The sequence below is a fragment of the Varanus komodoensis genome, unplaced genomic scaffold (assembly GCF_004798865.1).
Source record: "Varanus komodoensis strain SLA01 unplaced genomic scaffold, ASM479886v1 scaffold8, whole genome shotgun sequence".
NCBI classification, from domain to species: Eukaryota; Metazoa; Chordata; class Lepidosauria; order Squamata; family Varanidae; genus Varanus; species Varanus komodoensis.
Window position 1 is genome coordinate 23981718 of NW_025336481.1, and position 25108 is coordinate 24006825.

Below are 25108 nucleotides of genomic sequence, written 5' to 3' on the forward strand. Positions count from 1 at the left end.
CCCCCCCCCAAATTTGGACTGTAAACATTCTGGCTTATTTAGCTAAAATGAGATAGCTGGAGGGCAAGACAGAATAAGTGTATGAGAAGGGGTTATTACATAGCAAGGAACTCATGTGAACATGCCCTTGGTACATGCTTCCCATTCTGAATCTTAGCTCAAAAATGTATAGTAATCTTTGAGCTTTCATTGTCATCTCAGTCCTTTCCTTCTATATCAGATGAATAAGATCATATTAGCAGGATATTTGTGAAACAGAAGCATCAATTGCTGCCCCAAAAGCCAGGAAAGAATTCTCATTATGGTCATTTCTAAAGAAGAAAATGCACACAGGCAGCAGCATGGCAACCACTGAGGTCATGGACTTTGAATTTCTGCTACAGCTGTTCATTCTTGCAATAATAAAAATAATTGCTGTTTACCAGAGGTTGTTATATAACACAGTGAATGTCATTGGTTACAGTAAACTGCTGTATTTAGATCTGAGTATGATTAAACACAGCTTCTTTATAGACAACATTCATAAAAGCAGTACTACTTTGTTGGAACGGACAAAGTGGCCATCTAGTTTGATGTTCTGAGTTCATCAAAGAAAAAGATGATCTCCCTGGGAATCAGGGCACAGTGCAAACGACTTGTTTTCAGCTTGTTTTCTAGCCTTTTCTGCACATCTGGCAACGTGGCACCATGCTGGTTCACCAAGACTGGCTCTTATTTAGGTCTGGGCTAGGACAGGGCAGCAATGGGACCAGGAGCAGCACCAAGGGGTTGGCATTAACTGGCACTTGCCAAGGCCCATTCCCCAGCAGGGGCATACTGCAGACCCAAGAATCCCCTGGTTTACCTGTGGCTTCTCTTCTTTGTAGTTGCCTATTCATTTGCTCAGAGAGGTCAGGTTATTTGTTCATCTGGTCTACCCCTCCCTCCCTCCCACATTTGGTGACCATATTGACTGGAGCCAAAGGAAGAAAGATAGCGCAGAGGCAGTGGCGGTAGGGACACAGAGGTGCAACCATTTAGAGAGGGTCTGCAAAAGGGGCACTGCATGGGAGAACTGTCTTGCTCTTGGAGGTCAGAACCATTCAGGGGGTAAACAAGTCCAAAAACTCTAATAACTGGGAACAGCAAATGCTCACTTCCTTGAGAAACAAATGTCACCAAACATTTCAAGGGGTTTGGTGACATTTGCGCTAAGCAAGGGGTTTTCAAGCTTGGATTGTGTGAGGTTGCTAGCACATATACTGATTGATGGATTTTTAAATGACACCTTTCAATCTCCATGAAACCGACAAACTGCCTTGGGCAACACTATTGGGCCAAAAGATGGATCCCCTGAGCTGTCCTTTAAGCTGAGAAACAGCACAGCACTGACACCTATGCAGAGCTGGGCTATTGTTTCTTTCCAGTCACCTGTTCCTTCTCCATTTCAAATCTATCTTTTTCTTGTTTTTCCTGTCTGCAATTATCTGATATCTATCCCTTATTTTGATCCAGGAGGATGACTATGCAATAAAGAAGCAACTTACCTGGGCGGGACACACTGTTTACTATTCATGCCTTTCACACATGAATCTATATTGCAGTGGTTTAGAAAAGATGCGGGCCCAGCATTGGGAATGCAGATAGGAACCTTATAAAGGTTCTGCCATGATGCAGGAATGGGGATGTTGGCAATAATGTCACAAGTGCAAAGTGGAATTCACTTCCAGGTCAAAGGTTAAAAATCAAAAGGAGGCCCCTGAAAAGAAACATAAATTAAATTCCAACGGCCAGGCAAAAGGAAAAAATAAGTCCAATGGACGTAAGTCACATTCATGCAGCATATCAGAGGAGAACAAGAAATAAGAGCCCTGCTTTCTAGAGTCATGTGAATATATCTAGGCCCCATCCTCATATGGAGCTCTACAGCATCTACAGAAGCATTTACTTTGTTATTTTCTCTGCCGTTTAATGACTAAAATATGGTAGATCCCAAGATATTTATGGGAAACATTTTTATAATTTGAAATGCAACATTCATACTAAACAATCCAAAGTTGAAGTACAGATGAGTTTACAAATAAAAAGAAAATCCTTTTCAAAAAAGATGAATTAGTAGGCTGTTGCAGGATGGAAAAGGAGAGTATTCCAGTGGTTATAGTGTTGAATTGGGACCAGGGAGACCCAGGTTCAAACTATTACTCAGTCAGGAAGCTTGCTATGTGTCTTTGGGCCAGTTAGTATCTCTCAACCTAACATACAAGGATTGTATGAGGATAAAATGTGCACTGCCTGGAGCTCCTTGAAAGAGGTGGACTATAAATATATATACATTCATGAATCTTGTGCCTAACAAAAATGAGTAAGATTACAAAAATGCTGCTAGGGCATAAGCATCTACCTAATCATTATGATTTGTAGATCTGACCCTAATTATGCATCTTCCATTGTTCACAAAGTCTTAAGACTGATCCAGATTAACAAATGTCACATGCTAGGAGCTTAAAGGCTTTTCTTAAAACCTTGAACTTCGTAGCATGTTGTTTCTTCAGACTTTCACTTTTTCTGCCTAATCAAGAAATGTTTGATCCAGTGACTATAAAGGGTTCCAAAGTAAAAGAATTTTGCAACTGTTTGTTATTTTAAAAATAAATTAGTAAAATGGAAAGAGAATCATAAAAGAAAACTTTCAAAATATCTTTCCTATTTATCACAGATACTTGATTGCACCAAGATTTTAAAAACAAAACCTAAAAATCCAAAGCGATGCTGGAAATTCTCACATCAATGATAGTTAACAATAGTTTGGCAGAAAATATTACCAAGTTATTTATTAAGTGTGGGGATGCAGTAATTTCTATTATTATCCTCTGACAATGAGAACAGTCCTAATCTTCTTTTGATTTTTCAAATAATGGTACCAGAAATTTTATTAAAAACAGGTAGGACAGCTTATTATTTCCAAAATTCCTCCCACAGAACAAAAGGAAGGTTTCTCTGGGTCTGGTTTGCACACAATGAAAAGCTGGAATTCTTTAGAATTTCACATTATCATGAATAAGGCAACATGCTCATATATGATAAGTTGTCACTGCAAAGAACAAACCATGGCTTCTGACTTTCGCTTGTTCGGGGAGAGGCAAGGCAGACTTTCCAGTTTGCACATTATGGTAACCAAACCGTGGTTTGATTGGGTAGTGTACATCATCAAGCACCTTGAATTGGGCCTGGGCCACAATCGGTAACAAATGAAGTTCTTTCAGGACTGGTTATATGGGTTGCTCTAGGAGTGCCAGTCACCAGCCAAGCAGCCCAATTTTGTAACAGTTGCAACCGCTGGACTGTCTTTAAGGGCAGCCCCACGTACAGTGCATTAAGTCTATTTTGGCAGTTACCAGAGCATGGATAACTATCTTCAGTTTCAAGTATGTGAACCCATGGCACATCCCCAGGTCATAGTCTGAGAGCACATGATGCAATTACATTGCTGATATATGATCTGGTTAAATGGAGTAGGAGCACAATTGGGAATCTGTATCACTACGTTCTATAATGGAAGAAAGGTGAGATATAAATGTATTAAATCAGAGGCAGAGGAAACAGTATTTTGGATGGAGAGATTGAATGATTCCCTGAGCCGTTTGTGAAGCAAATTACATCAGAGGATGTGACTATGCCCACCGTGCCATCAGAGGTGTACCTATACCCCTGGCATCACCTGGGGAATAGGAACCCTTGCATGCAGTGAAGCTGTGCCAACTGTAGCAGAGGCTGAAGGAGTGCTCCAGCTCCCGATGTGTTGGGGCTGCTCCCCGTGTGCCGTGTCCTCTCCTGGGGGGAGGTGCAGCCTCAGCAAGTTATTCTGACCCAGGTAGTGGCTCAAGTGCTCCAACTGCCACCTGAGTTGGGGCAGCTTTGCTTGGGCCATGTATTCCCGTTATTTAGTAACTAAGGATGGCATTCTATGCATTTTCGAAAAGAAAAAGATGTGCCATACTGGCTGAGGAATAGTGAAACTTGTAAGACTTTTTCCCTGTCTTAATCCCATATAGGATTGAGCCCTAAATAAATACATCTCAAGGGAACTTTGAAATTGGTCATAGTTAAGGAAGAAGCATGTTCTTTTTCCCACTCCAGTACTATTCAGTAGTAGCAGCTGCTAAATAGTTAAGGCAGTCAGTCAGACAGATGCAAAATTCAGAAATATACAAACCACTTAAATCCATCTTAGACCAATCTAGGTAAAAGAGGAAATTGTAGCAAACTGAAAATCCAGCTAGTCCCACTAAACTTTCTTACAATTGTGCCTTATTTTTCATTATGAAATGTTGTTTGAAGTATAAGGTTCCTTCCTCCCATTTACAGTATATTTCTCTTAAGAAATTAACTTTTTATTTAGATTACAGAAAGGATACAATTAGCTTTGCATGCAACACTAAGGCAGGGGGAGAGGTAGCATAATGGTCCTGGAATCTGTTTATTGTGACATTTTGAGCAGTGCAGTGGCTTCTATGTTAGGGGCAGATACAACAGATACTATGGTAAGCCTTCTAGGCAAGTATTTTAATACACTTGGGAAGAAAGCACTATTAAATGACAACTGGGCCAGCTGGGCAGCAAATGACACTGATGCTTGCAAAGAGGACATGCAAAGACAGTGCAAGATGAGCCAAGAAGCTTGCTCATCACCAAAAGGAATATACAGAAGCTGAAGCCAACAAGTAGAAGCCTTACTGGACACATAAACAAAAAGACGGGTTCAAAAGACCTCCATGTAACTACACCCTGTCAAGCTGACTGTTATGTTCTGGGTAACTCAGAGTCAAGGCTATCCCACAAAGTACCAAACAGTCATTCTGACAGCACAATTCAGCAACCTTGAACCGGTTTTTTCATATTGCTGAAAAAAGAAAATAACATTAAAATGTTTGTGGCCACTGAGTCTGGAAAAATACATGTAAAAGTGTGGCATTTCAGAAGCCCTCTTCCATTTCAGGATCTCTGGTTTTCCCTCTCTTTGCCTTGTGGTGATCCTGTGCTGGAAGTATCAAGTTCTTAAGCAGATGTAGGCGGAGTATAAAGTTCACATCCCAATATGGAGAAAAAAGAGAAGGGGAGGGACAGGTTCCTGCTGTGAAAATACGCCCACAGAGCTCAGCATTCTGAAGCCAAAAATATTAGTGAATGCAAACTGCTGTCCAAAATAAAACCATTGTAAACCCAGTGGAGTACTGATTGCTTATAAATGATTAACCCATACAAGGGCTCCTGAAGGGATTCAAAGGCAAACAAACCCACAAAGTGAATAGTAGATTTTATGAGACTCTTGGCTCTACAGTTAAATTCCCATAAGAATGAACTGTGGCAACACAACTGAGATAAATCATGGCTTGTAAATGGAAGCTGCCTGCGTCATTATTGAAGCATAAACATTACTTCATTATTTGTGAAGAGGGCAACAATTACCAATTACTAGAGGTCATTACACTGTGCTCCCCTCACAAGGTATCCAAGTTTTCCTTCTAATGAAATGTGAAAACATGCAAAGTAGATGCATGGGTTTCCTTCATGAGTTTTTTTTTTCAGTTGCTTCCTTATATTAAATGATCCATAGAGTTCTACTTCCTCTCTATTTTGCATGGGGTAAAAATGGAGTATGCATTTCTGCAAGGAATCCTAGTGACAGTAGGCATAGGAAAGAATGCAAATAATATTTTTGCCCCAGAATTGTTACCTCAACAATGAGATGACTGGTTAGTGTGCAGGAATTGGTAGCAGACTTACGGTGCAGTCCTGTGACATCTCCACATTGTACTGGGGTCACAGGTATATTTCAAGCCCCCTGTGTGAATTCCTGCAATCTCAGAGGCAGAAGTCTGAAGACAGAGTTGTCCCCTACCCCTGCCACCATGGAAAGAATCACAGTGGCTGTTTTTCCAAGGATGAGGCTGGCTCTTGGAAGGGACAAAGAAGAGTGTGCCAGGGTGGGAAGGAAAGGAAATTGGGGTCTTTGCCATATACTAATTCCTATCAGTGTCTCGGCCTCCTTTCCTCCCTGGTACTCAATTAAGACGCTGAAAATGGGCATCTAGATCAAATACCTGGTGCAAGACACAAGGATAGCAGAAATCACCATCATTGTGCCTTGCTCCACACACTAGATGCATGGAAACCTGTATGTACTCCCAATATGCCTCCCATCAAAGGCAGGGGCATTGGACTGCACCTTACATGAGAAAAAGGTGATGCAGAAGATCACCTTTGCCAAATTTGGTGCCCTCCACACTTCTTGACTATAATCCCCATTGACTGTGATGGATGAGTAAAGCTGCAACAGATGGACCAATATACTGCTGGTGGGAGGAATAACATATTTCAAAAGCTACAACATAAAAAGCAAAGAACCCCACTGTAAATAAAAAATGCATAGCAATAACTAAGTTGTCTAGAACCTTATGTAATGTATTTGCTTTTCTACTTGCAAAGAAATGTAGATTTGAGGGAACATTCAGAAATGGTATGCTGCACTTGCAGTCTCGAGTGCTACAGTTCATCTGTCTCTTAAGATTCTACCATCTCATTCTTTTGCATAAACTAACAACTGTATTTGCCAGAAATACAGTTTAAAAATTATATGCTAGAAATGAGGTGGTTGGTTGCACAACCAAGTGAACAGCTAAACTGAGCCTGTCCTTACAACCGAGTTCAAACAACATGGTGAAGAATGTGGGTTGTTGTTGAAAGGTCTGACTAGCATTGAACAACATATTAAGTCACCATGGTTTTGACAGCATGGTGGCTTACAGTGCAATAAAAACATGCAGCCTGCCCCTCAGGGTGGACTCTCTATGGTTAAAAAGCCACTCCAACACACCATGGTTTGATGTAAGGTTTCACAGACACCCTTGGACTTGCCATGTTAGCTGAACCCACACAATGCATTAAACCCAGGTGAAACCCTGCAGCCTACAGAGCTGCTTAACTAAAGCAAATAAGGTCCTGCTGCTCTGGCCGATTCACTCTGATGGCAGGCATCCAAAGTGCTCAGCAGGCATTTTGGGCTTTCGTGCTGCCATGCACTGCTTCCCCAAGCTGTACTTGGATGAAGCCCTGCAGAATGTGCAGCCCGTCTGCCATCCCAATTGTTTTAGGATCATGGCAGTGAGCAGGGAAGCAGGAAGAGCCATCTGCTCTTATGTCTCCTTGGACAGATGCCTAGGAGAATGTGCCCATTGCTCACCACAGCAGCTTCTGAGCAGCAAGGGGGAGAGGAGGATAAGCCACATTCTGTTTAGTTTCCGTAAGAGGATACCAAGCAGAATGTAGCTTATCTCCATGGGTGCTGGCAATAACCACAGGGAGCCTGTGCAAACTGCCCTAAGTACCACTTGGTCACTTGGGGCAGCTGCCATCTTCTGCTCGCTTCTCCTTAGTGCTTCTGCAGTGACTGCTGCAATACTTGCAGAAGGGGGGAAGAGAGGGAAAAGGTGGGTGACCCTTTTGGTTATTAATTATCCTAATTGGCAAGGAGTCACTGAAAGCTTCTAAGCTCACATCTGTCTAGATGTTAATCTTCAAAAGATTTTTAACCAAGTCCTAGGATCTCAGAATCTTAATGCTTCTAATCACAGATTGTATGTATGTATGTATATGGTAATTCAACTAGAGCTACTTTTATAGAATCATTTAAAAAAGCATGCATGATGTGCAAGAAATAAAGGACTAGACAATTAAAGAAGGATTTGCAGGCCTGACAGGGGGATTGTTGTTATCCTTGGCTTTTTGTCAAGAGACTTTGAATTGTCTGTGCTTCACAACTTTGTGGCACTCTGGATTTCCTAGAGATGGAATTCTGAGAAAAGCGGTAAGTGAGAGAGGAGCTCTATTTCCTTAGAAGCATTAAATTAACACAAGGGTTTTGTAAACCAAACAGGAGAGCTTTTAAAGCCTTGCCCTTTTACTGTTTCCTGTCTTCTTGGAAAAATCTTACTGTTAAACAGACTGAATTACATGACTGGCCTGGTGGCTGCAGAAGAATTTTATTTTTCATTAACAAGCACATTTTTTAACTTTTTTACCTTAGGAGGCACTTTCACTAAGTTTCGGAGATCAGCATTGCATACTCTCTAAAGAAAAACAGGGACAAAAGGCTGTGCTTCTATGCATATTTTAGTCCCACTGAAATAAAGAGACCTCTAAGTAAATATGTACAGGTTTGATAGTGAACAAGCCAAAGGTCATTTATGGAACACCAAAGATATATATGAGGCCTTCAAAGGTGAGACAGTAACAAAGTACAGAACTTTGCCATTAAGGAGCTTGCAATCTAAAAATTTCACAGTACGGGAAACAAAGAAGAAAAAAGTTAATATAAGCAAGTTTAATTACATGTATTGAGGCGTTGGTTTAGTTTAGATTTGTGCATGTAAGTGAGACACATCCATTTGAACCAATAACAACACCCAAGAAAGATGTTTTGACTAGGGATGTTACAAGAGATACATATTTCCACAACAAAACCCATGTTCAGTAAAAATTGTACATTTCTGCTGCCTAATATTTCAGCCCTCAATCCCCATATACTTAACATTTTCAGAATTCGGTGCATTAGTAAAGTGATCCATTTGAGCTGGATCTAAATACCAAATCAATCTGGCAACTCAGAGAGATGCAACTACCAGGAAAACTAGAATATGATATTTAGATTCAGTGGCTGGGTTTATCTGATATGAAGATGCACTGCGGGCAGCTAGCCATGATGGGTTGTCACATCATTCTAATCTGGGCCATTCTGGTGGATGATTTAATTTTCTGGAAAAAGCCGCACTGAGAACTCATGGCTTGTCCTAGGGATTACAAACTCACAATAGGTTGTCATCTCATTTGAACCTGAAAAGCAGTTTGATTGTGGGTTGCTGGGATCAGATAAACAGCTGCTGCAAACCCCCCTTTGTGGTCTTTCTTGTACCAAATCCATCCTCCCTTGCCAATGACTACCACTCTACTGATCACCAATTAACACTTTGGAGGGGCCATCTCTTGTGCACTAACCCCCGCACAAATGTCTGCAATTTTTTAAAATATAGACTTCTGCAAATGTGCACTTGGGCTGTTGAGTATGTGTAGTCTTGCCTTAATGTGCTTGTTAAAGTTTTAGCCATCAAAGGGAGAAAAGCAGAGTGGGCAACATACAAAGAAATTGACAAGACAAGACTGTGTGTGAGCAAATCTGTACATACCAATGACTGGAAGAAAAGTGATACTAAAGGAGAGGAAAGTGGGGGGAGCAGGAAAAGTATGTACACCCCCCCATGAAAAAAAAATCTTGAGGGAGTCACAGTATGTCTGCCATTTAGTAAAGTAGTCCTGCCACTTTATATGTTGAACTTGCACATGTCATGGTCCAGCTTCCCATTCAATACTTCCCTGAGTCTCTAACAAGTTGAAAAAGGGTTAATACCGGTTGTGCCCCCTTTTCAAAGATTCCTTTTAAAACAGTTACTTCCGTTGTGCAAACTTCCCCTTTTACTGCCACACTTTTAGATTTGTGTCAATTTCCTCTCCATTTATTTCCCTTTAAATTTCTGCAAATATTTCTGTTAGTTCAGGAAAAACAACAAAGCAGTAATCACATCAGTAACAATCTCTAAATGTTTCTAGCAAAATATAATCCATCATTCTGGCCCACTGCAAAAAGGGCTCCTCCTTTAAAACCCTTTCGCCTGTACTGCAGTCCCTCCCAATGTGGATCGTAAGCCTAAATCCTTTGCTTTAATTTTAAAAGAAAAGAAAGCATCCTGCTGTAAAGAACACATTCAATGTCATATGAGTCAGCACCTTTGTGTAAAATGAATGTTTTGAGCTTGAGGTTTTTGATTCTTGAGGCTTGGGTTTGCCATTTTGACTAGCTGGGATCAACATGGAGGTTTCAGGGTATATCCAAAATCTCAAACTTTTCCCAGAAGCATATAGATGGATAAATGGGTACAGCTGGAATGTATCTTATTCTTTGTTTTAAGATTTTGAAATTTAAGCAAGCAGCATGATGACAGCCGGTTCCACCAAAAGCCAATGAGAATTTTGCCAGTGACCTCCATGAATCCTGGACTGTACCCACATCTTTCACTCATTCTTATATAAAACTGTTTCAAACAAGGAGAGGGAAACTTGGCCATTTCTGGTAACATCAATATTTCTTAGAACTAGAAAAGAGAAAATTCTTAGTAGGGATTCATGTAGTACCTTTCCTGGAATTTAATGTTTACTAAGAACCTTTGAAGTTGTTCTTCATTAGGGCAGCATATACCCCTTGAACTTGAAAGTGTCATACTTCACTAAATTTATACATAACAAGGAACAGTTTTTTGACAACTGCAAGCCTTTACACTAACACAGATTGCATGATAAAATGACAACTGTGAAGATAAGTTACCATTTGTGTTACTCACAGCAGCAACATTTCAACTGTACTATTCATATTAAAGAACAAATGGTTATATCAGCCAAATTCTATGAATGTTTTCTTGCAAGTAGGTACTTACATCAAGGGGAAATGAAATCCAGTGTGGCTGCCCATAAGCCCCCAAACTTGGAGAATTATGGGCATCCAGTGGAGGGCAGAAGCAGTGCAGAGACAAAGGTTTCCTCTGTACTCCTTCCACACTCTAGAAGACTTAGATGGCTGATTTCAGCTGCCTTTTGCCTTGGGGTGTGTATGAAGGAGAGGCTAAGTCATCGCCAGGATACCTCTATTATGGCACAATCATACTCCTCCCCTCTCTGCTCCCCAGAATGCTCATAAGCCCTGACTTCAGTCTTCCAACCTCGGACCCGCAGTCAGTGCAGTTCTTTCCTTGCCAGCTGCAAGGGCAGAAGGAAGACACTCTGTCTAGCCAGTAATAGGACTGTGCCTAAAGAACATTTTTAGCTGATGGAGTACATCATGCATAATGTTAGGATTATTCCTTTTTTTGTATAATTGTATTACCTTCAATAAATATTGATAGCAATCATATATTTGAACATCATTTGTTAAATGCCATCAAAACGAAGAAAAAGTATATGAATGTGTAGGTGTATATTAGAGAAGGGGGTACATCCGTGCATCCTTTTTCAAAAAAAAGGAATAATTTTACTAAGTTCCAGATTTGTGGAATGTATTTATAAATGTTTTCCCTGCCATGCCCTGTTTTTCTCAAAATACACTGAAACAACTCTTAATGCCTCCATTAGACAGACCTGAAGGATGAGGACACTCATGTCAAGTTATACTGCCTGATGAGGATGGGACTCCATGAAACCCTCAGAACGACCTGTACAAGAATACTAATTTTAAAATGTATTTCACAAAGATAATTTACCTCTAGCAACCAGAAAGGCAACATCAGTTTCACTATCAGAAACAATGGCACAATTTGAGAATGGTTAATGATATATCCAGGATAAATAGCAGCCTCGTTTAGGAACAAAAGTAAATTTCAGAGCTTAGGTGACAGCCAGGCCTCATCTCAGTTTATGTTCTGGAAGCAATTCAAAGATGTTTAAGAACAAAAGTATTCCAAAATATGTTAAGCACTGGAAAAGAAAGAGGAAAAACCCAATACAATGGTATTAACAACCTTAAAAACATTATTTAAAAGATAGAGCAGGCAAGCTGGGCTGCTCCAGATGTTCCAGACTAAAGCTTCATTAACCCATGCTGGATGGGCCGGGTGGGCATTACAGCCCAATCCACTTGTAAGGCATAAGTTGCCTGCTCCTGTTTTAAAGCAATAATTTAAATATATATTAAAAACATGATTCTATCTGTTGCGGCAGCAGAACAACTGTTCTGGTACACGAGCTAGTTCTGGTTTCCTAAAGTTCCTGGTATCAGTAGTTCTTTCTCTTAAGTATGCTACATAAAAAGTGCATTTACTCACTTTCTTCATTCTTTACTATTTTGAGAGCAGTTTATATCCAAGAAGTTAAGTGGGAATTTGTTCTCAGCAGCCCTTGCTGAACACTGTTATTTGGGAACAACTGATGTTGTATTAACATGCATTCTCAAAACACCAACAAAGAGTAAGATGTATGTGATATGAAGATTTGGTGATTTTGATTCCTTTGCACAAACACACAAAGGAATGCATTTCCCCAGCTCAGAAATCTAATAAAATCCTGCCTTATTTTTAACAGAACTGATGTGATTTGGTGGGGCTAGTGCTAATAGATGGTCTCCAATCTGTTATTATAAGAGAACAAACTGAGCATTAAAATGCCCAGAGATGTACCAAATGCTGCTCCATGCAATTTGGTCATGTGATGCCTCAGACCTGGCAGGAATTCCATTTATTCTGAAGTATGGAGATTTTAAAAAAATTATTCCTAGCAAATGCAAAGAATTACTCTTCATATAATTTTTTATAAGCATCCATGTTTTTGTGATCATCTCTTTAACAATAGAAAAAGAGGGAAAGACCAAAACACAGACAACTGTAACAATGAAAATAAAGAGTTGTTGATGAAAAATCTTCAGTTTCATGGAAGTCAAATTTTGCCAAACAGAACTAAGACTTCACTCTAAAGGCAAGGCCACTATTAAAAAGACAGACTGACACAAATCTGCATAATGTAATTCACTGCAAAACAAGGAGAGTGCAAACATTCAGGGTTAACAGTAATATAACACTATAAAATGTTGAACTGAAATTGTAAGTCACACAATACAGTTGAATGAATCAACTCAGCATGATTATATTTCCCAGAAATGTTTAGAGAACCTCATTACACAGCATCCAGCCTCACTGAAAGAGAGCATTTGAATGATATAAAGTTGTTCCAAAAGTTACGAGAGATCATGTGATAATTTCTCCATTTTGTGATCAAGCATTTCACATTTACTGACACATTCCATAATGCCCAGTTACTAAGAGTGGAATCTTATGCAAGCTTAGGCAGAAAAAAAGGCCGAGGTTCCCTAGCCAGCTTAGAAGTATTGAAATCCAAATGAGCAACACTGAAAAATAAAATATGACTTAGCCAGTAATCAATATTATTTGATACAGACAGTACATAAAATTTATTCAAGTCTCAATATGGTCATACAGGACCTCTATGCTTCCATACGCTCTTTCACCAATGTAATAGCATTATATAGCTTCCTCAAAAGCTCCCAGTAGTAACTCATACACTGGGCTTTCTGAAATAATGCACACCATTCCTTTTTGCCATTATTTGGACTTTACCTATATTTTTGTGCATGAATTTGAATTTTTTAAGATTCAAAACAGTTTACAATTTTGTCTGAGAGATTACAGACAAACTTTTTTCAGTCTAAACAAACATAGGATTACAGCCTTACTTGATGTTGACAATGTCTGCAGTGGTGTGGCTTAAACTATCATTCACAACTAAACTTCTGTACAGGTATGCTGGGGATATGAAATCACAACCTAATAAAACAGTATTGGGGTGGGAAAAACAATATTTCCATATGAACATTAAAAAAGGAAACTGTTCTCAGGATATAACTTTCCTCTAACTGAATGTATTGTGTGGACTTTTTTGGATTATGGAAAGTTAATGGATAAGCAGAACTTCACCAAATACTTTAAAAGCAACCAGAAATGAACACCATGAACAGCTGACGGAGATAATCCTGAAATACATAATTATTGGCCCTGGGCATAAGGAATGAAAACCTAGATCCATGAAAGAGATATCAGAGAGCTGTAGCCTAGTACTGCTGGTAATAAGAAAATATTAAATACTACTATCAGGTATAGGCAAGAAATTGATTTATTCATTTTAACCTCTTGAAGAATTGAGCAACAAAATTTTGCTTGTGTGTTGTGTTACATTATATTAGCATTTAATGTCAGGTCAAAATTTTTCAGTCTCACCTGCTGCTTTAATTAGACTGGTGGAACAGGTGCTGCCATGAATTTGCCTTTTTTCTTAGAAAAGATGGATACTATCTGCCTGATGACTATTCAAGCATTTTCTGGAAAAATGCAGTGGAAAAAAAGAACCAAAACAAGAAGATGACAGAAAATAATGATAACTCTTTCACAGTTTTTCCCAAAAAGGAACACAGATGTCTGCCCAATTCAAATTAGTTTTTGGCATGAGTTCATCAGTTCATCAGCAACTGCGTGAATGGAAATGCAAGGAAGAACATAGAAAAGGCACTGCTTATGCAAAGGTACAGGTTATGGCATCTGTTTCAAGACACACATGTCCAATGTGGAGAAGACAGAAAAAAATTACATGCACCCAACCATGCTTTAAGTAGAGGTCACTGAGTTGTTGGCAGAAGGAAACTTAGCAGAAGTAAAACTGGTGTTTGTGTTTGTAAGCAAGTTGCCAGCACCATCTGAACTCCAGATTGAAACTGTAGGAACTGAGCCAATATCCACTGAATCCAACAGTTGTAGAAGCAGCTCTACGTCACAACTGACCTAGAGGGACCACTTAGTTCAGAGTTCAGGGCTGGTGGAGGCACACACAGTGTGTGAAGCTTTGTACTTATTATCAGGAAATGCACCCTCCTCTTCCAGCTTACTCTACTATAAACACCACCACCCACTACTCCTCCCCTCTGTTGGTAAGTACCATTAGCTCTTTCTCTTTATTTGGCTTAATAATAGAAAGAATATTCAACTCTTTTGCTCTGGCTGCTTAAAGTGAAAAACAAATAAGGACACAGCTGCTTGTTCTGTACTTCTGAACAGCCATTCTTCTGATAGCCTCAGGTAACTAAGAATCAAGTCCAGGTGACCTAGCTAGGGAGTGTTAGCATACTGTTAGATTGAGTTGGTTCTGGACCCCTTTCCCATTTATACCGATGACCATAAACATTGACATGGGCATGTAAGAGTTCAATTGTTAATGAAAGGATTTGTGGACTTCTTCCTAAGACTAGGTTGTCAGATATTTTGCATTCTAGACTATCCTTAAAGTTGTTTATGCAAACACAATTTCCTAAGCTAAGAACTCTGGGACTAAAAATATCCATTTCTATAATCAGAATATTCCACAAATAAAGGAAACAGAAAATGTGCAGGAACTACCATCTATTTTGCTTTAATAGAGCAGGAATGGCATTTCTTCAAGGCATCAAGCTGCAATGCCTTGCACTGTCTATCACAAGGTCTGATATAACTGAATCCTCCTCCATACAAAACAATAATTATCTCCCCCACACTCACCAAAAACTAGTTTGCCAGAGGCAGGCTAGAACTATTCCCTGCCATTTTTTTTTCTGTGATAGAAAATTCCAGAAATCCAACTGCTTCCCATAGCACAAATTTTCCACTCCGAAGAAACATACTTCAAGCTTGTAGCAGCTTGAGTTCCTAGAAAGAGTGGCTTTTTCCTGTCAACAGCCATAGCTTTCCTTAAGAATTATAAACATTATATGGAGACTTCTTAGCCAGTTCTATCTTAGTCCGTATTGTCCATGTTGGAAATAATTTTTCTGTCAGCAAGAAATCCTACTGTGGTGTTAGTATTTGGCAAGAAAATGCTCTGTACAGTCACAAACACATCTCCTTGATGAGTCTCATTTATGCCTAGAGACTTTCTAAACTCATTTGTTGTAATGAATTTGAAATCAAGATTTCAACAAGCATCACACCTGTTTTTGCTACTTCTTGTTTGAACAATTAATTGTAAAGTAGTACCAATCCTAATCCTTGATATAAGGTGTTGAATTCTGTGTTTTCATTTTATAACTCAGCCAAGTTGACAGACCATAGTTTGTTATCCACAAACTGCTCAGAAAGATAACTTATGGTTTGTTCTTAGGTATGAACTCTTATTATCTAAATCATGCATTGTTGTTATTATGTGCAAACTCAGAACTGCAAGTGTTCATGGGTTATTTTGCCAGGCTGCAGAGACAGCAAGCAAAGAGATTACTTCCTCACCTGTTCTACATACCAGTATTACAGCACCACAAGGAAAAGAAGTAGGTAAAGACGGCAGGTAGCAAGGTGACAAACAATGGATTGTTTGGTTACCTTTCAGACAAACCCTGAGTAGGATAACGAACTATCTATTAACTATAGTATAAATAAACCATGGATCAGCAGAATATGCAAGCCCAGTCAGAGAGTATATGTATTTTCACAATAATCTCCTCTATACTATGTCCACACAAACAACACAGGAATAGTTCAAACACGCAAACATCAGCTTAAACCCAAGTACTGAGTTTCAAACCATTCAAGTTCAAAGCAATGTAATGGAAGTAAGCTGCTTTAAATCTATGTTTGCTATGTGAAGTGAGTTGTACGTCTCTGCTTATAGAAACATTAAAAATACTGTCTTATTACATAAAGAATAGGAGTAGGCCACATGATTTTTGTGCAAAGGAAACAGGCCTGCAGGAAGGGACTGCAGCCAAAAAATTAAAAGACACTTGCTCCTTGGGAGGAAAGCTATGGCAAATCTAGACAGCATACTAAAAAGAAGGGACATCACCATGCCAACAAAAGTGCGTATAGTCAAGGCCATGGTTTTCCCAGTTGCAATGTACGGCTGTGAAAGCTGGCCCATAAGGAAGGCTGAGTGCCAAAGGACTGAGGCCTTTGAATTGTAGTGCTGGAGGAGACTCCTCCCAGTCCCTTGGACCGCAAGGCGATCCAACCGGTCAGTCCTAGAGGAGATCAACCCTGACTGCTCCTTGGAAGGCCAAATACTGAAGATGAAACTCAAATACTTAAGCCACCTAATGAGAAGGAAGGACTCACTGGAGAAGACCCGAATGCTGGGAACAATTGATGGCAAAAGAAAGGGATGGCAGAGGATGAGGTGGCTAGATGGAGTCACTGAAGCAGTTGGTGTGAGCTTAGGAGGATTCTGGGGGATGGTGGAGGACACGATGACCTGGAGGAATGTTGTCCATGAGGTTGGAGGTGACTTTGACTTCGCAACTAGCAAAAAATGTTATATAGATTTTCTCAGTTTCCATTGCCTTGAGAAGAATTCAGACAGAAATTATCTGTTTGCTGATAGCTGAAAGCCATTCTTATACTAATTGCAATGCCTTGAAGGAAAATTCCAGCCAGAGCAATTTCTTTTAGAATTGTTCATTTGTATAGCCTCAGGCACTTTCTCCTGGGGTTCCAGTGTCACTCCAGAAGCAACATCTGTTGCATATTTTCACACAGGATGGCTTGTATCCTGAAGCAGGTGCAGCTTAAATGCCGCCAGCAGGATTCTTAAGTGTACCTCTTTTATTGGACCAAGGAGCTGAAGCAACATCTGTTCTGTGCAGTTGTTTTGTTCATTACTATTCCTCTGGTCAATGACCTCGTCCACACCTTCCCACATTTCCAGAGAGATTTTTTCTACACTTGTCACTTTCAGACATTACAAACCACACAATGAGCCCAAGTTTCCCACATACCCACCTCTCTATCTGTTCCTGTGACAAGACTCAAGAGTGAACAATGCCAGCTATGCTCACAGTCTTTGTCTAGTACTTTCTTTTCTTCAGGCTTGGATGGGCATTTTTCTAATTTGCAAGACTTTTACACAATAAATGTGAGGTGGGGAAATCCAGACATCTTGCTCTAAGGAAGCACTTGCACTGTAGTATGGACACTGCATTTTCCAGAGATATAAACAGACACATATATGCATCTGCCAGAAGTATACAATCACCACTTTCAATGGTACCTAATATTCTCATTACACTAGTAAGTCCTGTATGGAATATACTTGTGCAAATATCAGACATGGCTGGCTAGCAGCTATGCATTGATGATAAATTTCTCCCTTCTTTTTGTCATGCTTATTGCATGTAAAAACTATACATTTTTAAAGTGTGTTTACATGGGAACAATGTTACATGGGAACAAACAATACAAGCACTTTCCTGCTGGAACACTCAGGCACAAGAGTGTCCACATAGTTCATCTCATTAACTTTCTCTCTCTGTGTCTCTCTCTCTGTCTCTCTCTCTGTCTCTCTCTCTCTTAAAATGCGGATCTTTCTTGGGTGCTTTCTCCTTATGAGAGGACACCTGTCCCCCAGCTGTTTTGTTTTGTTTAAGGAGGAAGAGAAGTTACTAGGCCTAATGGGTATATGCTACCTCCAATTCAGAGGCAGTATGCCTATATACACCAGATGCTGGGGAACTTGGATAGGAGAGTGTTGTAATACTCAGGTCTTACTTGTGGGATCTCATGAGCTGGATGGCCACTGTATGAAAAGAATACTGGACTAGATGGATCCTAGCGCTGATCCAGGAGGGCTCTTCTGTTTTTAAGGCAGTGAAAGATGAAATATCATTTCCCACAAGAAGGTTAGCACCTTTCCACTATATGCATACTGCTCATCCCATAACAAGGACTTGAATCAACAATGAGGCAAATACAGCCTGACAGAACATCCAAGAGGTGGAGGGCTTTGTCATCTGAAAAGGTCTCAGGACAAAATTGGAAACCTCTTGCATCACTCAGATCATCAGATTTCATGCACAATATGGAATCTGATGAAGAACTGTCCTTTCTTTTTCAAACTTTCAAGATGGGCTAACAACAGTCTTACGCTGCTCTCTGGCTGTAGATACTGCAGAGCAGTCCGCCCAAGTTTTCCTGGAATTAAAACAGAAATTCTGTGTACACAGGCTTTCAGCAGACTGTGAAGAGTCTCAGCATGAGGCTATTGCAGCCAGTGGAAGCAGACACTTAAACATACGAATTATTTAAGATATGGAGCTAGACAAATCTTGGGTTCTTACTGATGACTCTAAAGCACCTGCTTGGTGGAGGGTGCAATTTTATTAAAAAAGAAGAAAGGAGGCTAGACAAAAGCAAACATATTCATCAACAGCTATCTGCTGGATAGTTTAAAAAAACCCTCAAGCTTCAGAGACCCAACAGTTGCTGGAAGCCAACCAATGTGGAAGAGACTTTTCCATCACACCCTGCTTCTGTGTTTCTCACAGATGGAAACAGAATTCTAAGCTAGAGTAAGCCTTCAAGCTGATGCAGCAAGGCTTTCCTAGAACACCAGCATATGTATGCTGCACTGCCTCTGACTCACCTCAACACTTGGATCTGACAGCTCACTTCTTTGTTTCAAGGATTCTTGACTCGGCATTTCATAGTCAAAAACATTATTCGCCCCACCCCATGTCTGACATAGTTACATTTTATGAAAATACAAGCACAGATATATAGAAGAGTTTATTATTGTTACTACCATATTACGTTGCATTGATGTCCCACTTTTCTTGCAAGAAACCCAAGAAAAGGAACCCCTCCTTTCCATTTTATCATCACAACAACAACCCCGTTGGTTATTGTTTCTCAGCTGTGGATTCACATATCCTACAACATATCATTTCCAAGCATTGTGCCTTCCAGAATCTTTGAACTACAATTTCCATGACTCTCTCATAACTGGTCATGCTGGCTTGGACTGTTTATTTATTATTTATTTATTACATGCATTTACACCCCGTCCTATCGCTTCAAGTGCTCAGGGCGGCTTACAAGATGTAAAAATACAATAAATATAAAACTCCTATATTAAAACATTAATAAAACAATATAAAACACATCACTACAGATGCTACATCACTGTTGGAAGCATCAGAGGTTCACACCAAGTCCCAACCACACTATGCTGACAAGTCTATGGCTCTGAATTCTTGGCTGTGCAGTGTAGTATCATTTACAGTCTAATCAGAATGGATATAGTTCAGAATTAAGTCCACTCTTAAATAAGGAATACTGAGAACTTTACAATTACTGAAAGTCATTTCCTCTTTGTTTTTTTAACTGACTGAAGTCAACAGATTGTATTTTGCAGTCCAAAAGAGGTGGAACTGTGACTCTAATAGCCTGGGAGGTCATCCAAGCCAAACAAATAATCAAAAGGTACATTAACAGGAATACTGCATTCAGAACATGGATTCATTCAATTGGACAAGAAGTTGAGATCCTTAAAGACTCAGGTAAGAAAAGGTTTGTAGTCCTTTAAAAATCAGAGTTTTTAAAAACAGATTTAAAGCATAGATGTTTTACATTTCAAAAAAGAATGGCTATGTAACTCATTTCTAGCACTTGGTCTCTAGGTGTGTTGATTGTTAACTGTACTTCATAATAGTAGAAAAAGTAAAGGACTGATTTTTAAGCCAAAGCCTGCACAACTTTCTCCTGCCCCACAAGGCATCTAACCCCATGAAATGTCAGTGGGTACACAGGATGGGAAAGGACATGGAAGGGTTAATTTTCCCTTAGTCTCAATCCCAGTAGCTTTACTGTAGCCTGAGTTTTTGAGACTTTTTTAGATTGGAAGGGAAGGAAAATGGAAAAAAAATGGTGAGCAGCTGGGGTTAGCTCTGGTTTCTGTTCTCCTTTGGAAACAGAAAATCCTATTCTTATTCAGAAGTGAGTGGAGTTTGGCAAGTACAAAAAGTACAATGAATACACTATGCGTATCTTATGGACAGAGAAGGTGGAATGGCAGCATGCATGCCTTGATTTCAAGGGTAAATTTAATCACCTCAATGGATCAAATTGTGTTTTCTTAATTAAGTGCTCATTAGCCTGCTTCTTCTTTAAGAGTGGATCAACGGATAGTAAGCCTTATTGTTTCCATCTAGTCTCATCTGAATTGAGCTATTTCTTCTCTATAGAGTGTCATTATTCATACATCACTAAACAGGACTATCTAAACAACAATGAAGCCAATCAATGTTTGAACCAAATAATCCAAGGTACAGCATTAGCTAGCCAAGAACTAGAGATGCCATTGGTTTAGGAACATGCTGCTACTCTCCAAACCTTATTATACACCATTCTGTGAAAACAATGCTAAGGAATCAACTTTTGATAAAAGTTTAACACATACAAACTGGAACTGCATGGAGTTACCCTGTTTTCCAGACAAGGAGTCCAGGGAAATGCAGTGTGTGTGTGTGTGTGTGTGGGGGGGGGGGTGCCCTCAGGTACAGCAGGTGCAATGAGTGTAAAATCCAATGTGCAAGATTTTCATTCATTCACTACATGTCTATACACCCAACAGCTATCCAGATGTTTTACAAAGAATCATGAAACACAGAATCATAGAACAGTACAGCTGGAAGAGGCCATGATGGCCATTGGGGTCCAACCCCTTGCTGTTGCAGGACACCAATTTATAGCATCCCACTCAGATGGCTGTCCAGTTTCTTTCTGAATGTCTCATATGGGAGTATGGAAGCAGAATTTCTCACACCCTTTGAAAAGAATGTGCTAGTGTTCCATCTGAACTGTAAGTGTCTTCAGAAGAAAGGAAAAGCACTACACCAGAAGGACACATCTTTTCCCAGTGTTCTGAAAATGTTGACAGTTCAGCTAGAACACTTGTGTAGTAATTAACTGTGGCTCAGACCTTCCAGAATTTTCCATTAACTGCAGTGAACATCTAAAGAATTTTATCAAAGCTTGTTATGATTTTAAGTCCCTATGTGTGAAAATGCGCGCACGCACACACACACACACACATATATATATATACACAGAGAGAGAGAGAGAGAGAGAGAGAGAGAGATTGTGCGTATATACACACGCACAAAATATGTTATATACAGGAAATAAAAATATTATTTAAAATACTTTAAACTCAGGAATTGTGTAACAAATGTGTTACGGTCAACATCATCATTCAATCATTCATCCCTAAAATATTTGATAGTCATTTTAGTCCGTCAGATAATAGTACTAATAGATGGATTAAGGAAGCTAGGATAAAAACTAGCACGCAATATATGAATATCCGATGGTTAACTCTCTCAGAAAACTGGATGTGAAGCTTCTCTTAACTGTATGTAGCCAAATAAAAAGCTTTGATCTAATCAAAGCCCTTTTCTAAATTACACAGATACTTGGCAAGAAATTTATTTAGGTCATTCCTGAACCAAAAATTTGATTGGAATAGATAAATGTGTAGCTGAATTACTAAACAAATAAAGATTCTGCCCAGTGTTGTTAAAGCTTTAGCTCATTAACACCAGTTTGGAAAGGTAATATATGAGATTTACTATTTGCAACTTTAAAACTACAGCGAGTAAATAGTAACTAGCTGCAACTGATAAAGCAGCTTCTGAACTTGGACAGATGACTTTTGACTGTTTCAAGTAACAAATGTTTTTGAACAATACACAAAATAGCAGCAAGCGTGCCATTATCTTTCCCTCTGTCTTTCACTGAGTAAAAATGAATCCCCAGGCATATCAATCTCCCCACAGTGTGGCTAACTGGGAAGACATGATTCAGAGGTTCATTGGATCACTCTTCCCAAATTAAATGCAAGTGAGTCAAGGTTGTCTTCAAGGATATCAACGTCTGTGTATCTAGAACTAAACATAGAAATAATAAGTGATAAACAGTTGTCCCATGATTGGTAATGTGAACACATTTTCAAAATCATTTTTCATTTCTCTTGCTTTCTCAGCAAAGTGTTGTATTAATTTACTAATAATTTTCCCAATGTAAATGTATTTTGAGAGATTCAATCTTGTACATTATTTTCTCTTTCACGTATTAGCAGAGGCTACCTCAGTGTCATCTCTTTCCATTTTCCTTTACTTTACCGAATGAGAATAGGAAAAACAATATCATTGTTATCCCTAATCCAACCACCCTCAATCCCCAGATACTGTTAGAATACAACTCTTATCATACCTTACCATGCTGCCTGGAGATGATGGGAGCAGTAATCACAGATTATATTTTAAACTGTCTGAAACGTATTTTTTTTGATGAGAAAATATATGCAAATACCATGGCTAAGAAGTAGATGGTTGAGAAAACTAATGGGTGAGGGAAATATATATTGATTTCATGGCTGGGAAGTAAAAAGAGGAGAAGCATAATGCAAATTTTTCCTCCATCTATTTCCCTGCCATGAAATCTACATATATGTCTTGGTAAAAGAAAAAGTACAAATTGATGGGCAGTGCTAAAAGAAAATCTTTAGAGGACATGCACCATCCCCCAAAGTTAATTCCATGCAGCTGCCTTCTCAGGGTTTTATCTATTTAAGGACTAACAGCAAACTTTAGTAACCACAGCAGTAAGTACTTTGAAAAGGAGCCATGAACTGGTTTGGTGTGTTATCTTCCCTTTCTGAATAGCTAGACACTTGAGGAAGTGTTGATAATGTGGAGGCACTGGGAACTGTCAGTTCAACACTTGAATCTGATAGGATTACCCTGCTAAGGGAGAAATGTTGTACCCCCTCCTTTTGTGCAACTACTTTTTCCCCTTTACTGCTGATTTTCAACTGACAGATTGGCAACCGTACTGAAATGTTATCAATTGTATTCCAGTCCCTTTGAGAGCTGAAACTTATACAGACATCAACCAGGCAAGACTGGACATATTGGACAACTGTAAACGCTTGCTTGTGCATCTCTGAAAGAACAACAAAAATAAAAATAAACACAACAGTGCAATTTTTAGGCTCAAAAAATGAATGTCCCAATTTGCATTTTTGAGACCTTCATATCTCTCTCTCTCCCTCCCTAACTCCCTCCCCCCCACCCCCCACCCCCACACACATATACATATGGCAACAAACTAAAAGGTACAGTTATGGGGAGGAGAGAGTTCTGCCACATAGCAGCTGGTAAACTGAGGGTGAAGGAAGGACAAAGCAACCTAAGTTGAGTTCGCTTGGGTATACCATGGATTGTTCCATCAATAACCAGCCAACCTCTGCAGCTTATGTTTAGGATGAATAAATGTGTTGTGCAAACTTGCCTATTGTCGTAAAATATTTTAGCCATTGGAGCAGCCTTCCTCAACATGGTGCCTTCCTATCAGCCTCAGTTGGCATGGTGAATGGCCCTGAATACCAGAGTTGCAGTTTGAAATATCTGCAGGGGACCAAGTTGGCGAAGACTGGTCTACCATCAATCACTGAACAATCATTGAACAATACCATTCTACTTCCTATTAACTCCTAGGCTCATTTCTTATAATGTTGCAAGAACTGACAACTTGTGATCCTCCAGAAGACTCTCCAGAAGTCAGAAAGGGCTGGTTAACATGGTCAGAGATGTGGGAGTTGTAGGCCAAAATGTCTGGAAGGCCACAAGTTGCCCATCCAATTAAGCCATTACCGGAATGGCTTGATTGCCACTTCTTCACAGCTTCACTCCACTGACATTTGCAACATCTGTACAGAGTTTATATTTATTTATTCCATTATATACCACCCCTTAGTCAGAAAGACTGGGCAGTTTATGAAACAAGGACATTTAAGCAAAGATAAAAATAGCTATCACAATAAAAACAGTAACAACAACCAATGAGCAACAATAATAAAAACAACCCCAGTCAAATTGGTACACAGGTGCAGTAGCAGCATCTAATAAAAGCATATTAAAACTACAATCTTAACCTTTAAAATGCTTGGAAAATAAAAAAAAAGTTTTTCACCTAGTGCCGTCAAAAAGAGTAGGCAAGAAACAAGACCTCTTTCAGAGCTTATTCCAGAGATGAAGTGCCATAACCAAGAAGGCACTCTGTTGATCACAGAGTCTGAGCCAAAAGACTCTATCACATTCTAAGCTGTGTAACTGGGGCAGTTTGGAGAACAACCATATAATCTGTACAGCACATGCAATATGAACGGGACCTTTGAATACAGAATGGCTTTCCACAGCTACCCTAACCCTAACATCTGCTTTGAAACAAGTTGACCAACAAGACCTGATGCATGGGCTCAGCAGACTGAATTTTTCTTTTTATATTAAGGTTGTTTCCCATCTTTCAACACTACAGGACTCAAAGCAATTCACAGAAAATCACACAACTCATAAATAGAGAACAAGATACAGAAGTAAAATTAAAATAAGTAAATAAAGAATGAGGCAGCAGAAAATATTCCTACCATGTAGGTTAGAAGCAGCTAATGAATATTAAATACCTGCCCAAACAAGAAGGTTTTCATAGAGACAGAGAAAGCACAGCACTGTGGGAGGTAAACGGATCTTGTGGCAGAATATTCAACAGTGTGGGCACCTAATTTATTGTGAAAAAACTTCTTAAATATATCCTAAATATAGAAATGTGATGTAATTCTGGCTATGCTACAGCCTTCTCTCTAAACATCCTTTTATGAGAATTTTTTTTTTTTT

General features: G+C 39.4%; 1 protein-coding gene across 1 annotated transcript in view; it reads right to left on the reverse strand.

The window, feature by feature from the left end:
- The window catches only part of CRADD (CASP2 and RIPK1 domain containing adaptor with death domain), a 38921-nt gene that overhangs the window by 11594 nt on the left and 2219 nt on the right, over positions 1-25108 (reverse strand). The window lies entirely within an intron of this gene.